A 17,988-nucleotide genomic window follows, 5' to 3' on the forward strand; every position below is an offset into this window, starting at 1 on the left:
GCCCATATACTCTGGCGACATGAGTTCCACGGGACTCTAGCTCCTGGTTTTTGAATGCTTCTCAAACGCCAGGTGTCTTTATGATTTACATATACTCTCATTTAATTCTCAGTAATATAATGAGGGAGGCAATGTTTTCCCCATTTTATCCATTTTCTAAATAAGGATGTGAGATGTAGAGGAGTGGCACGCCTAAGCTCACATAGTCAGAAAATGTAGAGGCAGGGTCTAAGCCGGGACCCAAGCTTGCCTTATGTTGCTTACCTCTGATCAAGTTCAATCCAAAATTCAAAGTAGGAAATCTAGTTGAAAGGAAACAAGGGTTGCTTCAGAACATTTCTCCATCTACAATAGTGACTCTTATTATGTGTTGGGTCTCAGACTCATAAGACACATTTATAAAAGTGGGGGACCCTCTCCTTAGAGAAAGACATATATGCTCATAATTGTTTGCATGTGTAATTTTTAGGGGTTTCAAAACTCTGCAAAACTAAGGCCAAGAAACTGTGACCTGAAAGTTGCCACTGAAGAGAGACCTAGATCACAGATAGAACCTGACTGGGATGAAGTGAACAGAAATGTCTCCTTGGCCAAGCCAATCCGGTTGGTGCAAATCATCCTCTAGTGTAAGCAATTCTTTACAAGCAGAGAATTGAACCTTAATAGGACTAGTCATGATAGACAAAGACCCCAAATTATAAAGGTACTCACAAAGAACACAGGTTACAACCCCATTTTTGAGGGACCTTTGAGTGAGCCAGATGCAGTGTGCAAGGGAGTAGCAAGAATGTTGCTAGAATAAATGTCAACTTTACCATTGGGCTGTGCTCCTTGGTCATGACCTTGAGGCTCAAAGAATTGGCTCAGACAGTTCTGACCCGAGTAGCCATTTCACAGACAGCCCACAGCCCAGCAGGTCGCTGCTCTCTCACTCTGCCATCATGACATTGCCATCTGCAGCCGCTGAGCTGAGATTTCTCAAGACCAAATTTATCACACCCGAGATTCCATTCTTACATAAGAATCACCTGTCGCTGATGCATAAACTTTAGCACCTAGCAGAGCCAAGGGTAATGAGAATTTAAAAGGAAGGGGCCTGAATAAATCCAAGCAGATTTCCTCTCTGTGGGACTGAGTTTTGAAAAACCTTTGTGCCCTCCTCTGCCTCTCAAAGGAGACTGTCATTTTTCTACTTTCTGTCTGCATCGCTATTGTCGGGGGAACGATGCTCTCAGAGCCAGAGGCAATCTATCTTCTTGGAGGTTCTATTCAAGCTCTGACCTCGGTTTGTTGCAGTTGATGTCTCTTCTCACAAGTTTGAGCCTGCTCTCCTCACCAGCTAAATTAGCCATAAAGTACCTTGATTCACGTTACCGAAGCCTCAGAGACATTGGTAGAAGCCTGGAGAGTTGCATCACTATGTCAAAGAAAGCACTTTGGGTCAACAAGAAGATTCCCTTATCTTGAAACCTTGGAATGAAGGTACAGGTGTGCTGGCTGAGAGGAAAGGAAATACCATTCGAAAGCACTGGAAGGAAGGAGCGTTGTCTAAGAAGTGGTGGGATAGGGACCACACTGGATGGTGGGAAGGATCTGGGTAGGAGGGTATTTCCTAAACTAAAAAAGGGCCAAGGGCAAGGAAGTCACCTACAGCTCTATTTAGTGAAATGTGGGAAAATTAAATTAGGGTTAACAAATATCTGAGAAGGTTTGCATCTGTGACCTTGGGCAAATAGTTTCCTTCTCTGGGTTTCCATTTGTAAAATGTAGGAACAGAATGGAGGCTTCTTCCAGTACTAGCATGCCAGGATGGAAGGTAGAAGAAAAGGCCTTTGAAGCCAACATAATTGCTCCTCTGTCCAGAGAAATATAAACAACAATAACTCCAACAGCCTTCAGCTCTGCTTTTGAATGAGTTCTTTGCTTCTGCCTGAGAGGTAAAGTAGTTCATTCCTTGGGGAAAAGTTGAACGTGGAATGCTAGGCCATGCCCTTCTCACTTTTGTTTCATTATGTTATTCTGAATGATTATTAATACAAAGAACAGTCAATGTAAGTTAACAAGGCTTTACTGAGTATCACGTACCCAGGGCTGCAGTTGGTCCTCTAGGGTAGATGAAGAAAGAGTATGTGACATGTTCTGGGTCTTCAATTCCCTTAAAATCCCTTAACATAGGTTTGTATGCCCCATTTCAAAAGCCAAGCACAAAATGAGCAAAAATTAGGCTAATTGTTTAAGTAAATCTTACTTCTCTGTATTAACATAAGCAATTGAGTTTAATGAAATTTGCTAATTTTTATGCTCCTACTAATACATACTGCATATGTGTTATGTGTCTTTGCTGTGTATGTCTATGAGAAGCCTCACTTTGGCATTTATAGGGTGTGCATTGGCTTGATTCTAGTCAGATGCCTCTGGGTGAAACACAAATAAAAGTCAATCAAAAACTTTTGACGTTTCAGGTAAACACACGGTTATACATATTGAAGTCCCACTCAAGTGCAATCTCTATATGACATGAAAGCAAACTAAATGAATCATTTTGTGAAAACGACTCTAATTCCTGAGCATGCACATTGGTTAATATTTTTACATATCTCTGGAACGCCAATCCTGCTTCACATTAATTACCGGCAATGTACTATGATTCTTTGATGGGTACTTATTTTTTTGATACCAAGTAAATGGTCAATTACGTCACCTTTGTCAGACTCTTTTGTTTTCCTTTGAAGTTTTCTAAAACTAATCAATCAATTTGTTGTAAATGGCAATCACATCCAAAATATGTCTTGGATACAAAACAGAACTTTTCAAGAAGTAAAAATGATCCAAATGAGGTCTTTCAAATGCAAATTATCTTCGTGATAACCTGAAAGTACTTGTCTTAAATGTTCTGTATAAACATACTCCTGTGTACTTTCAATCACACGTGTGTAAACACATAAGGTTGAGATAAAACATGGTTTCCAGTTACATATTTCTAAGCACCAAGAATGATGCACCAAGCATTAAGATGCATTATTCTTACTTAACAACTAATACATTAGTATTATATGATATAGATATACTGTATACTATATATAATATACTATATTATCAATATATATACTATATATGTAATATATATAGATAATTACAGTATATATAATATACTATATTGCTATGTTTTTCTTCCAATACCACAAAGCACTATTTTTGGAACTTAGGTTTAGAATCAAGTTGATTATTAGACTCTTCAGTACATGAAATGTCAAAGCACTTTTATTCTGTTGCCCATATGATGAACACAGTAAGAGAAGAGAGGTAGGTATTTAGTGTGACCAACCATTCTAGTTTTCCCCAGGACTGAGGAGGCTTTTGAGACATAGCACTTGCCATGGGAATGGCCAAGGCAAATAAGAGACAAGTTGACCATCCTGCAGGTATTATAATTCCCACTTATAACTGGAGAAACAAAAGTACAGAGAAGCAAAATGCTTTGCCCAGTTTACTCAGGAAGTGACAAGCAGATGCAGGACTGAGTCCAACGTGTCCTAACAACAGCCAGTTCACAACCACACAGATCGGCACTACTTCTGCACCTTGCTGTCTTGTTGAACTTTAAGAAAACCCATGTCTTCTTTTACTTTTTCGTGTGCTACCACCATTCCGAAAGTGCTAGGTTGAATACCACGGACAGTACTGAATGGGGTCCTTTGTCTATGTTGCAAATTCCTCGGGAGGAACAACGTTGCCACTTTGTTTTAGAGAGAAGAATGAGAAGTTATAATTATCACAGCCCTCTAAAGCAGAGGAAGCACTAGGACAAGTTCTGTCTACCTACAGTTATCTGTTAAGACCACTAAGATCTCTCTAGTCTTGACTGGGCCAGATGTATAATTTCATGAAACAAACCAACCTAAATGAACCTCGGGAAAAGTGGCCAGGTAACCACCTTTTGAATCACTGTACGGTAACAGCTAACATTTACTGAAGGCTTACTATGTGTTGGATGCTATGCTTAGAGCTTTACATGGATTCATTCAATCAAGCCTCACAACGATAATTCCATGAAGTTGCAATGATTGCTCCCGTTTCACATGTAAGCAAAATGTGGCTGAGAGAGGTTAATTCGCCAAAGTCACACAGCTGATATGGGTTGGAACTTGGATTAAACCCCAAGGAGTTCGACTCCAAAACAAGTGCTTTCAGCCACCCAGTAAATCACTTTTAATAAAAACAGCCAGACAATGTCTAATCTGTTCAAACAGTGTTCTGACTTCCAATCACTGAGGCAGTTCACTAGGGTAGATCTAAAACTAGCTAGACTACAAATTGCTGTGAAGCCAAGCAGATATGTCTGCCTACCTGTTTAGGTCAAAAGGTATAAGGCTTTCTGGTCATAGATATTAAAGGATCTGAAGGGAGAGATTTTAATCTGTTGATTAATTTAGGAGTTTGTGCCCTGCCAAGCTGCTGTTATATCTCCAGTACCCCATTCCCCTCTCTGAAAAATGTAAATACATCCTGAGCTTCTATGAGAAATGATGAGGTAAAACAACAGTAAAGCACTAAGCAAACTGTAAAGTGCTTTAAAACAATTATTTCATATGTTAAGCAGCTTACAAACTAGCAATTTCTTCAAATGCCCTTGCAAAGAAAATGAGACACAGCTGCTGGGATGCTCTGCAAAGAGACGGAAATCCAGCTCTTTAAAATGTCCAAGGGGAAAACACACACTGTAAAATTATTCCAAAGATGAATTTTACAAGAAGGATGGAAGTGTCATCAAGTTTTTCCATGGTTAATTCTAAAAGAATGCCAGCATTTAAAAGATCAAAAAAGGCAGTTCTTCAACAGAAATCTGGGAAAATATTCTTTAACGACATTGCATAATATAAATAGGAATTAAACTCACCTGAGGAGCAGAAGTGAAGAAGCCAAGTTTATGAGTTCTTCTCAGTTTTGTCCAAAGTCAAGTCTGCTGGGAATAAAAAATATTAAGAGAACTTAAAGAAGGAAAAGAAAAAAAAAAGGAAAATCAAGAAGAATGAGTTGTCATGGAATGCTACGAAGCTTTGAGAGTGACTCAGCATTAGCCAAGTGGCCGCAACAATTAAATGAATTTGTTGAAAGAACCCTAATAAAACTCAGCATTCCCTGTAATCTCCTAACAAGATTGCACCACTAAAGAAAATGTTAAACCATGCATTTGGGGGGCTGTGGTTTAATGAAGTTGGTTGGGGGTGGGGGAACTCAGGGCTGAGTCACAGGCTTCTTAGAGGAAGAGCCACTGGGTCTCTGTCCTCTTGCCTGTTTCTCTCCCTCTCTCCAGGGATTTCAGTTTCTCTACAATTAGCCAAAAGAAGCAAGTGAACTGGCCACTGAAGGATGAGAAATTGTGATTCACTTGTAGCACAAATGATCAAATATATACACTGTATAAATAAGTCCTGAGATGGAGAGGGGGAAAGAACTTCTGCCACATCTTTTGCACCCACGAGAAGCATCAGTGCAGATGCTTGTTTCTATATGGAAGAGCACCTAGGCCATCCAAAATGGATGCTGAGCAGATTTTTTTTTTTTTTTAATCCTCTGGGGAAAAAGAAGATCACAGTTCCTCTTAGTAACTAATTTGTTAGTTACTTTTTCTAACCATTAAGCCCCATGCTACAACTACCCTAAATTTCCCTGTTCTAAACTGGCCTTGTTGGCTGTGGATGAACAAATTGTTTTTTCACTACTGAAAAATATAAATCCTTTACGTATTTGCACAGAGTTATTCTTATACTAAACTCAAAATGGAAACCCAGGCAGTTCTCCTCTCCCTTCCAGAATGAGAATTCTTCACCTCTCAATCCAAGTTACAGAAAGAAAGAAACATTTTGATAATCTGGCATCATTTTTTTCCTATTTTCATGGGGTCAGCTATAGACTAAGTGAAGCATTTACATGTCACATCTTTAAAACAAAAAACTGAAAGGGTTAAAAACTGGAGCTTTGACATTTCTATAATAAGCTTTCAAAATGCTTATATTGATTTATTTTTTGTTCTAGAATAGACTCAGGTACAAAATATATTTGAAAGTTGTTCTGCCAGCCAAACTGTTCTCCTTCATTTATAAATGAAGTTGCTCAGTGTCCAACAACTGAGTGCCACGAATGAATGGGGTATGATGTCCTGCAAAGTCTCCAAAGAGCTGCTACAGCTTAGTTTTCCCCTTGAGAGAAAAAAAGTGATTTTTCTAACTGATTTTTTCTGTTCTGAATAGAAAAAATAAATTAGATCCTTCCTTCCCTCCCTCCTTCCTTCCTTCTCTCCTTCCTTCCTTTCTTCCTTCTTCCTTTCTTCTCTTTCCTTTCTTTTTCTTTCTTCTTTCTCTTTTCATTCTCTCTCTCCTTCTTTCTTTCCCTCTTTTCTTTCTTTCTTTCTTTTTCTTTCTCTTTTCCTATTTCTGCATTCCTACAGGAAGAGAGAAGGAATATTGTGCTTTTCATCAACCAGAGCAAAAGTTATTTCAGTTTGAAACACAGCTCGTTTTTAAGGAAATTATACTGTTGTCTTCTGGAATGGGAAGAGAGCTTTTTCTCTCATGAGACAAAAAGTGAGATTTTCCTTCTGTCTTCAACCTTTATCAGTACAAAAGAGTAAACCATCTCTACACACATGTTCAGAAGCAAATCCCATGACTAATTGCAGAGTAAGCAAACTCCTTGATTCCGATCAAATCAGCAATGTGCAGTTGAATTTAGGTTGGATTTAGATGAATAAGTAAGTAACAGTATAGTGAAAAGAAGCCTGGGGACTTAAAAACTGAATCCCATAGTGACCTTGGTGAGAATTTTGCTCTTTTATGGACACCTTAGTAGATGAATTCAGTCTTTTAATTTACTTACCAAATTGCGGAAAGCTCTCCCATTGTAGCATTTAATCATTTCCCCCCAACTCAATTTCCTCATTCATACAATTGGATTAATACAACTTACTGTGCAGGGCTGTAAGGACAAAATACAATGTGCATCTAACATGCTTACTACAGTACCTGGCACGTAAAAGCTGGATGAATTGTTTCTTTCAATTCATTCTTTAAATTTGTTCTCGATGAAGTGATGCTGGCTCTAGTAACCTTCTGTTATTCCCGCCCACAACACACACATACGAACCACACACACACACACACACACACACACACACACAGCAGCTAACTAAGAACAGTCCCCTAATTTTGTCAATGTTATGGAATCTTTCTTAAGGAACCCCATCACCACCTTGTACCTACTACAGTAACGTATTAGTCATTTACCATGGGCCATGCACTGCACTAAGTTACCTTACACGGGCAATATCATTTCATCTCCCCTACAACCCTGTGAGTTCAAAGGATGGTTATTCCCCTTTTGCTTCAAACTCACTTGATCACTAATATGAAAGAATCTTAACAAGTATTTTTAAAACATCTGTCATATATTTTATTATGACAATCAACTGAATATTTGTGGCCCTCCAATATTTATATGTTGAAATCCTAACCCCCAATGTGATGGTATTAGGAGGCGGGGTTTTTGGGGTAAAAAATCAGGTCATGGGGGTGGAGCCTTTATGAACGGCATTAGTGCCCTTATAAAAGGGACCCCAGAATGCTCTCTTTCCACCATGTGAGGGCACAGCAAAACTGGCAGTGTAACTCAGGAGAGGAACCTACACGACCATGCAGGTACTCTGGTATTGAACCTACAGACTCCACAACTGTCAGAAATAAGTTTATGTTGTTTATAAGCCACCCTGTTTATAGCAGCCCAAACTAAGATCATTACAATTGCAAAATGTTTATGCAATACCTTGTTATGTTTTGTAAATTTTGTTCAAGCAAAGCACTAAAATACAGTTTCTAACCTCCAAAAAGTGACTTTTTATATACCAGAGAAGAAACAGAATTTACATTAAAGGGTCCACCATGTCTTTTCAAAAAATCATACAGGTGCTTCCTATCTCTAATTTAAGTTTAAGTACTTCTTATAAATAAGAATAGTGGAATCTCCTGTTTATATCTATTTAAGAATTGCAGCCAATATCTACAATGTACCAAGTTGACAACACTGGCAAGATGACAGGGGCCAGTCATCTTGTTATAATGAAGAGCAAGAGATGGTTAAAGATTTTTTCCTGGAAATTAACCTATCCACATATAACTTCTTAAAAAGTTACAATTTGGCACATTTACTTAGCAAATAGAAAAATTTATATATAAATATCCCTATTTTTGAATCAATCTGAAGGTTAATGAAGCAATGAATAATGCCTATGCTTAATAAAGAGATATTTACCAGGAAAAGAAGTGTCCCTAGTTGAGAAGACATTAGATCCCTATTCTAAAATCTCAATTGGTTCATGCAGAAAAACTCCTACAATAGAACATTTATGGCATACTTTCTGTATTATGTTTGCCTGTGTTTTATTTTTGAATAAATATTTATAGAGCCATATACCTGAGCTTTATTTTCTTTTGAACAATTTTTGAGATTTTATGAGATAATGTTTCCTACTTCATGGAGAAACTAAGTGTTAAAAAGGAATTTTACAGAGGGTCTCACCGCTATCTTTACCCTCTCTCAAGCAGCATTACTACCCTAAACATGCCTGTCACTACGGATGACAATATCATATCTTCTCTTTCAAGCCAAATCTTCCACTTGGGCATTAGATTATGACTATTTGCTGACCCAACAAAATTGCTTAAGGAATTCTTGCTATCTTTCCTAAAACATTAATATCTCTCTCTCTACTGGATCGTTTCCATCAGCACACAACCATATTGTAATTTCTTCCAACCGAAAACAGCAGCAATAACAAACCCCTTAGGTTGACCTCATTTTCCCCATGTGTCTTCATCCAATTTCTTTGCTTCCTTTCTCAGCAACCTCAAGAGTTGGATTTCCTCACTGTTTCCTATTCCTCTCCTGCCATTCCCTATTAAGCTACTTAAACCAGGCTTTGACTGTCACCATTCCACCAAATTATGTTCTTGTTCAAGTCACCAGTGACGCTCCCTTGGGAAATTCAATGAGCGACTTTCAGTATTTATCATACTGGATCTATCAGTGGCATTTGACACCACTTCTCACTCCCCTCTACTTTATGTACTTCATTCTCTCGCTTTTTGGAACACTACATCCACCTAGTTTTTCTTCTACCTTGATAGCCACACCTCAGTCTCTCCCGGATGGTTTCTTCTTTTTTTCTAGACCTCATAATTCTGAAGACCCCCAGAGCTGAGTCCTCGTCTTCTCTATTTATACCCACTCACTTGATAACATCACTCAGCCTCACAGTTTTTAATCCCAAAATGTTGGTGACTCCCAGGTCTCCCTCTTTAGCCAGGGAAAAGCTGGCATTCTGATTAGCTCCAAATATACATGATCAACAACCGACTTGACATCTATAATTAGGTGTCTAATAGTCATTTCAATATCAGTATGTCCAAAACCAAAATCCCAATGTTCCTCACAAACCTGCTCTTCCTACAGCCATCTCAATCAATAGCACCTCAATCCATAGCAATTTTATATTTTTAGTTGCTCAAGCCAAAACTTTGCTTTCTTTTCAACTCATACTCCGTGTTCAATCTATCATAAAATCTTGTTGGATTTTGCTTTCTAAATATAGCCCTATGCAGACCACTTCTCATAACCTCTACTGACCAACCCATGGCCTAGGCCACAGCATCTTTTCTGGGGGTTACTGTCACAGCCTCCTAATTAGTCTATGTGCTTCTATCCTAGCCCTGCTCGTCTAGCCTATATATAATATCCTGAAAGACCCTTGTTAAACAGCCAGCTCTTCCTCAGCAACTTAAAGTAACACCCATTTCACTCAGATTAATGCCAAAGTTCTCTATCGGTAATCTACAAAGCCTTACACAGCCTCACCCTTGCCTTTCTGTTATCTCTCTGACCTATTACACATTCCCTCTGTCTCTTTGCATCAGCCACACAGGCCTCTTTGCTGTTCATTAAATGTGCCAGGCAGTCTCCTGCCGTTGGGCCTTTGCTCAGGCTGTTCTCACTGCCTGTGACACTCTTTCCCAGATATATACTTATAGTCTCACCTGCCTCAGATCTTTGCTCAATTGATACCCTATTTAAAATTGCAACTGTGCACATAGTTCTCCTCTGCCAGCACACTCCCACCTTGAACCTAATTACTCTGCTTTAATTTCCTCTGTTCCATAGCATTTACTATTAAGAATATAATATATTGGCTGATGTACTATTTACTGTCTACCTCCCTGTGCTAGAATGTATGTTCTGCAAGGGCAGGGATTGGTGTCTGTCTTGGTTATGTCTTTTTTTTTAATTCCCTAGAATAGGCCGGGCATGGTGGCTCATGCCTGTAATCCCAGCACTTTGGGAGGCCGAGGCGGGTGGATCACGAGATCAAGAGATTGAGACCATCCTGATCAACATGGTGAAACCCCGTCTCTACTAAAAATACAAAAATTAGCTGGGCATGGTGGTGTGTGCCTGTAATCCCAGCTACTCAGGAGGCTGAAGCAGGAGAATTGCCTGAACCCAGGAGGCGGAGGTTGCGGTGAGCCAAGATCGCGCCATTGCACTCCAGCCTGGGTAACAAGAGCGAAACTCCATCTCAAGAAAAAAAAAAAAAAAGTCCCTAGAATAGTGCTTGGCATAGGAAGTCACTCAATGGGTGCTGAACTAAATTGAATAAAATATGCTTCCAGAAAAAGAGCCAGAATTGATAATATTGTACCTATATGAAATGAGAACTTGCTTAAAAGAACTTGATAGAGAATTATTGCCTAGTGTCTAATTAGATCACAAAGCAAGAGGGTAGAATACCTGAATACATGGCCTGCTTGTTGGAAAAGAGAGGACAGCCTGGAATGCCACCTGAGAGAAAATGAAACATATCTTCTCTCTCTTTTTTTAAAGATTCTGGCAATATATTTTAGGATGACTCCAGAAGGAGCTTGGAACAGACCACAATAACGTATCCTACAAAGTCATGAAGGAGCTGAGCTGAAAACATAACCTTAAAAAAAACTCTGTCACTCTTTATCTAGGGTTCATTGTAGTTGTATACAGACACTCTGACCCATAGATGTCTGCCTGTGGCTTGTGCTATTGATGGCTTATCTAAGTCCTATTTCATTAAATTGGTCTCAGAAAAGGGCAGCAGTAACCGTGGGATGTTTATTTTTACCAGCCTTGGCAATCTTAAGGAAAATCAAGTAGCACAGTGTTCTCAATGTGTAGACCCTGTCCTGTGGCGTTAGCACCACCTAGAAACTTGTGACAATTGCAAAATCTTGGGATCCACCCCACCTCAAATTAGAATTTACAAAATCAGAAATCTTAATGGCAGTACCCAGCCATCTGTGATTTAATAAGTCCTTCAGATAATTTTGATGCTCACTCGGGTTTGAGAGCCATTGAGGAAGCAGAACTGTTCAGTTACAAGTTTACAATGACTTTCTTAGCAAGGCAGTCTTAGAATACAGACTTCCCCCACTGATAAATGCAACAAATTTGCTCAGTTATCCGGCACCCAACAATGACTCAATGGACTTCTCTTTTGCACTAACTTTTGTGAAATACTCTTTCTGGGCATTCTGCCTCAAATTAACGAGAAAGTGGTATACTGCTCACATATTCCAGAAGCCTGACTTAACTGATTTCATAATGCTCTGAGCTGCTTGGCTCCAGATTCTTCCTGTTAAGATTTATGAATCCAGATTGTAACAGCATTTCTCAACACATCTTCAAGTTGATGATTTCGTTGCAATGGTAAAGTTGACCATAATGGAAGGGGAAGTAAAGGAAAAAGAAAACAGATATTGAGGGTTGTGGGAATTTGTCAAAAATGACTTACTAACTAAAAATATTAATCCAAAAGTAGGTCACCAAGTGCCCCTTTGCTTTGATTATTCATATAAAACCCATTAGTCTGTAAATTATTCACTTAAAAACTAGAACTTCATCTGATCTGTGAAGTCTAAAACAAATATTCCTTAAGGCCAAATTTCCTAGGACTCTCGAATTCCCATTAAAGGTAGACAGAGATCCCATTTAAACGATGACATAATAGAAACTCAGAGATTTAGCTAAGGTCACATCATGATGGACAAAGTCACAACTAAGGGACAGATTTCTTGAATGTTCTTATACATGTCAATTCAATGCAGTTAATATGCATTAAGTCCCTGCTCTGTGCCAGACCCTGGATTAGGGGATGGGAGATGGGGATATATATATATATTTCTTTTCTTTTTTTTTTTAGACAGAGTCTCACTCTGCCTCCCAGGCTGGAGTGCAGTGGCGCAATCTTGGCTCACTGCAATCCCCACCTCTGGGTTCAAGTGATTCTCCTGCCTCAGCCTCTGAAGTAGCCAGGATTGCAGGCATGTGCCACCATGCTCAGCTAACTTTTGCATTTTTTTTCTTTTTTTTGAATAGAGATGGGGTTTCACCATGTTGGTTGGGCTGGTCTTGAACTTCTGACCTCAAGCAATCTACTCACCTTGGCCTCCCAAAGTGCTGGGATTATAGGCATAAGCCACAGTGCTCAGCATATTTCTGACATAGTGTCTGCCTTTAAGGAGTTCAATGCAAGAAACCCTATCTCCCTGATTATTTAATATCTTCCTTTGGCTGACTTCAAACTCCAGTGAAGCAATGAAAGGAATAGTAACAATTGTTTATTTTTACATTGAAGAAATCATGTAACAGAAAAAATTTCAGCAGGAAGAGAATCAAGGTCCTCACACTGACCACGTACTATTTAATCAAGGCACCAAGATGTCCTACATCTTGGTGATGAAGAGATTAAAAGTGCCCTATTGTGGGCCATTAATATTTCATACCAGAACACAATGTAGAGATACTATGTGAGAAAATGATGAGTTTGTAGAAAAGGCAGTGAGAATTGGAGTTCAAGGTCAGAGAAGAATAAAGGCTAAGTATGAACAAGTAACATTTTACAATTTAAAAATAACATGATGTTCAGCTATATTCCCAAAACAAAGGCATAGTAGAACTGGTCTGCACTCCTGCTATTCCCTTCATTATATGAGTACAAGGTCAAGTTTGGGAGGTCTACATTTTTCAAAACACTAACACTACTGCTTTAGCAAATGTTCAGGTTAAGGCAATAAACTTGTGTGGCTGAGAACTGGAGGCCCAGTTCTGGTCTCCACTCTAATACTTACTGACTTTATAACAAAAGGTAAGATTGTTTTGGGTGTGGAAAAGTTGAAAAATAAGACAACTGCAGACAGGATTTTATAAGAAAATTAAAGTTTTCCATAAAGCATTAAAAGCTACAGAAATATAAGGTCATATTTATTTAGTCACCATTTTAAACATCTGTAATATACTCTGAGTGGCAACACGTCCTGGGGATACCCAAATGCATATGCTGTCATCACTTAGCATCCATGGAGAACTGGTTCCAGGATCCCCTGCAAATACCAAAATCTGCAGATGCTCAAGTCCTTTATACAAAATGGTGTAGTATTTGCATATAACCTAGGCACACCCTCCTTTATATTTTAAATCCTCTCTAGATTACATATGATGTCTAATAAAATGTAAATGCTATGTGAATAGTTGTTATGTTATATTGTTTAGGGAATGACAAGAAAATAATCTGTGTTCGGTACAGACACAACCATCCTTTCTTTTTACCAAATGTTTTTGATCCAGAGTTGGTTGAATCCCTAGATGTGAAACCCATGAATATGAAGGGCCAATGGTAACAAAGTGTTGGTATTTTTTATTCTATTACTAGAATAGCTGGGAAACATCCTTAGAACAGTAGCCCAAAGTGACTTGAAGTGTAAAAAACCAAAAAAAAAAAAAAAAAAGGATTTAAGAGAGCTTTTTGAGCAAGTTTATGTTACTTGATTGGAAAAAAAAATTTAAATGGATATAAGAGAGCTCTTTAAGCAAGTTCAGATTGCTTGATTGGAAAAATAAAAAGAAATAGGGAAGGTAGCCTCTAATAACTTAAACAAATTTACAGTATCATTTTAAGAAGAGCTTAGGTCAGCCAGTATGAAAGCAAAGAAAAAGAAAAGTTAGCCTCATGTCATAGCAAAAGTAGGAAAAAGAAAGATTTAGAAAGAGATTAGGGAGACTTTGATTTTTCTGGAACACTAGAGCTAGTTATTGGGGGAAAAAAAAACACCGTAGAGTTGTTCTGCTGAAAACATTTGGGAAGTTATTAGCTAATTCTCTTTCTCAATGAGTTTAAAGATATGACTAAAAGTGGGTGCTAGAATAGTCATTTTATTGAAGCTCCACTTCTAGAACTCTGAATGGCAATGAGGTGGATTAAAAGTCTGTTCTCTTCTCCCTCCCTTATTTGGCTGGCATGTCTAATTCCAAATTGGAGACTCATAGACATTGCTACGAAATGTATCATAGATCATGACTCACTATGAAAAGGACAAGTGTGAAAGTTGCCTTACCAGTAAAAAATCCTCTGCCTGCCCTCTTTCTTCCTGGGACAAGACTTCAGTTCTTTCTCTGTGATTCATATCCTGAGGAAATCAACATGATACAAAATGGCTGTGTTCAATTAAAAAATGTCTCCAACCCACACTTTAAAAATGTAAGCTCTTTTCAATCCAGATATGTATTATCTCCCTGAGAAAGTCTTTTCCTTCAGAAGAATTTGGTGCCATGTGAGATAGGTAAAACAGGCAGAATGCCATTTCTGCACTGAAAGTTATGCATTTAGCCAACATAATCTGCGAAGTGCACCTGCCGTGGCAATGGATTTAAAAAGATGGAAATTAGTAGGAGAAAGAACTATGGTTTAATGGAGCCCACCAGCATCAGGTGGGTGTCTTCAATAGTAACATTTATTCTGGGTGTCTTCAATAGTAATATTTAACATTAATTGAATGGTTCCTAGATATCAGGTACCATTCTAAGTTTTCCTTGCATATTATTTCATTTAATCCAAACAAGTTCATGAGATATATCCTATGATGGATCCTAACTCACAGATGAGGAAAATGAGACTCATCAGAGGTTAACCAATTTGTTCAAGATGAGGTAGCAAGTAGCAGAGATGGGATTCAAACCAGAACTGTGACATCAGAACTTAAACTTCTAACCATCCCTCATCTAGTCTTTTAGGACAAAGTAGATACAAGATCCCCATTGTGTATATGAGAAAATGGAAACTCAGAGAAGATAAGAAACTTGACTAAGAGCACAACGATTACTGATGGTTTTGGCCTGGGATGTGAGCTCAGGTCGAGAGGACTCCAACATTCACTTTCCAGTCATATCGATAGAAAACCTAGGAGATGAGCAGATATCCTCACATTCACTCCATGTAAATTATTTTTAACTCAAATAAGCAAATGCTTACTCTGTATAAAACTCTGTGTATGTCTTACTACACGTAAGACTTTGAAGATAGTAGGAAAGAATGAAATATATTGTACCTGCCTCTGATGAATTTTAAATTCTAGTTGACAGAGAAAACACACAGATGAATAAACCAAGATCAGTTGCAAAGTATTGTGACACCATAGGTAAAATAACATCCTATGCATTAAATAGCTTCAGAAGAAATGCTGGGAGAAGCAATGATTAGAGAAAAAATTTGATCAAGAAAAGCTTCCTAGAAGAGGTATAACATGATATGTATGATGAATAGAGTCGATCCCATTGCCTGACTCCCTATTTTGTGGGTAGAAAAAAAAAATACTTTAGAGAACCTCTGAAGAGAAAATATGATCTTAGTATCTATGAGAAAGGTCTTATATGGCTAACAATTACAGAGCCATGGAAAGGTTAAAGGAGAGGGAAAGATTTCTCTGTGATTATAGTTAAAACTACTAGTGATTACTCTTTCCCTTGGCTAATAGGTTTCCGTAGGGTCCCATCAAATACAAATGATAATAGTTATAAATCAAATCTATACTCATTCTTTATGAAAAAAAGGCAAACAGGCAGAGGAGAGGGAGAGGAAAAGTCAATTTCAACATTTTCAAGGGATTTTCCATGAGATCTAGCCAGTCTAATAGAAAAGAATTTTTTTTTCTGAATTAATTTTAGAAATAGAGATTTTCTAGAGGAATGAACTCAAAGGCTGATTGCTTATTTCACCTCCCACCTCCCCAGCAAAACCCCAATTTAGTAAAGAATGGACTATTAAAAAGAACCCTTGGATGATAAGCATGTATTTCCTATTTCTAAGATTTATCTAAGCTATGTTCAACTTTTTTCAGTCTAAGGCATGGACTTCAGCCTTCAATAGGACTATTTACTGAGACTCCTCTAAGAACATTATCTTATCTTCTTATTACCTAGAAGCAAGAAGTATTCAAGGTGTTAATGAATATTACTAAATAAAATAGTTCTAAATTCAAATAACTTTAGAAAAGCTGAATTCAAATTTTTTTTTTTGCTTTATTGTATTATTTTTATTTTACAGCCTTATATATGCTCATGTACATTTTATAGGTCCAGTGGAGACATATTCAGGATTTCTTAGACTTGTTTGACCTTAGGATATCTCCGTATTTTGTGGAACTTATACTGATATCTCATAGACTTCATATTCCAAGAAAAGAGTCATGCTCTCTTTCCTTACATGAGTTTTAGAAAGGCAGCTCTTAGAACAGTTAGGTCCAGGTGGAAGGAGTAATGGGTGGAGAAAGAGAACTACCAAGTGGCCATAACTTCGAGCCCATAGCTGGGAGTGACGGGCCTCCACTTTTTTTTTTTTTTGAGACGGAGCTTCACTCCCGTTACCCAGGCTGGAGTGCAATGGCATGATCTCGGCTCACCACAACCTCCGCCTCCTGGGTTCAGGCAGTTCTCCTGCCTCAGCCTCCTGAGTAGCTGGGATTACAGGCACGCGCCACCATGCCCAGCTAATTTTTTGTATTTTTAGTACAGACGGGGTTTCACCATGTTGACCAGGATGGTCTCGATCTCTTGACCTTGTGATCCACCCGCCTCAGCCTCCCAAAGTGCTGGGATTACAGGTGTGAGCCACTGCGCCCGGCCTGGGCCTCCAATTTTAGGTTCCTTGAATTCATCATTCAGTGAGAGTGAGTGACAAATCTCTAAATTTTTTTTTTATGCTTTTCATGGCCACATTTACAGCCACATGGAAAAGCACTGGAGTCACTCTCCTCTGTAATGATCAGCTCAGTGTTGGTATCAGTGGGACGAGGGAGACCAAGCAGGGGTTTCTTCCCACAAGATAGCCAAGGGCTGTCTAGAATTGATGGACCACATGGAGTGAAGGATCATTTACACTGCATGCCTGAACACACTGTGTCCGCTACATTTTAGTGTTTCACCCATAGTCTTTGAAAAGGATTCAGAAGAGGTCAGATTTCTTTAGTGGGTCATTCTGTATCTGTTGGATGTTCCTTGCCCTTTCCCGTATCTGACCAGGGTATAAGACTAATGAAATCAAACTTCTCTAAACATCACTTGCATGAGTGTGATTTTAAAATGCTGCCATGACTTGCGGCCATTTAAAGAGGAGCAAATGGAGGCAGTGAAGAGAAAGTTGCACCTCTTAGAGTTCTATTTTGAGACTGAAATCCTCACGCAAAACTGTCTGCATGAATGTAGTTTGCTTAGTAGAGAGATTACCTCAAAATTAGCACACCCGAACTACTTCATTGCCAGCACATCACATGTACAGCTGCATCAGATGGCCTACCCCAAAGGGCTGTTTTTCTGCCCTATCCTAAGAGTCAAAAATATATAAAAAGACACAGTCAGCTCATTAACACATTTGCATTTTGTAGTAGCATTAACCAAGATTTTTATCCAGTAAGTAAAATTAACATATTTCTTCCTGTAAATATTGTATCATTGCATGTAAATATACTTATACATCTTTTTGTATCATCCAAATATCCTTATCAATGAAGAATCCTCTATTTTACAGATAAACAGTTTTAATGAACAACTTATGTTTGTATAGTGCTTTACAGTTTACAAGTC

General features: G+C 38.4%; 1 long non-coding RNA gene across 31 annotated transcripts in view; it reads right to left on the reverse strand.

Moving 5' to 3' along the window:
* LOC108593745 (uncharacterized) overlaps window positions 1-17,988 on the reverse strand; it is a 363,338-nt gene that overhangs the window by 87,653 nt on the left and 257,697 nt on the right. For 9 of the 31 annotated variants that reach the window (XR_008475010.2, XR_013523095.1, XR_008475009.2 and 6 more), the window contains 3 exons: window positions 17,632-17,728; window positions 14,469-14,540; window positions 4,898-4,960 (listed from right to left, as the gene is read on the reverse strand). This is a non-coding gene — a long non-coding RNA (uncharacterized LOC108593745). Of the gene's footprint in view, window positions 1-4,897; window positions 4,964-6,333; window positions 11,758-14,468; window positions 14,541-16,414; window positions 17,729-17,988 lie in introns of those variants that run through there. The other 22 variants (XR_013523107.1, XR_013523097.1, XR_013523098.1 and 19 more) reach the window with 8 other exon arrangements.

Source organism: Callithrix jacchus, chromosome 10, assembly GCF_049354715.1.
Source record: "Callithrix jacchus isolate 240 chromosome 10, calJac240_pri, whole genome shotgun sequence".
In the NCBI taxonomy this organism is placed as follows: domain Eukaryota; kingdom Metazoa; phylum Chordata; class Mammalia; order Primates; family Cebidae; genus Callithrix; species Callithrix jacchus.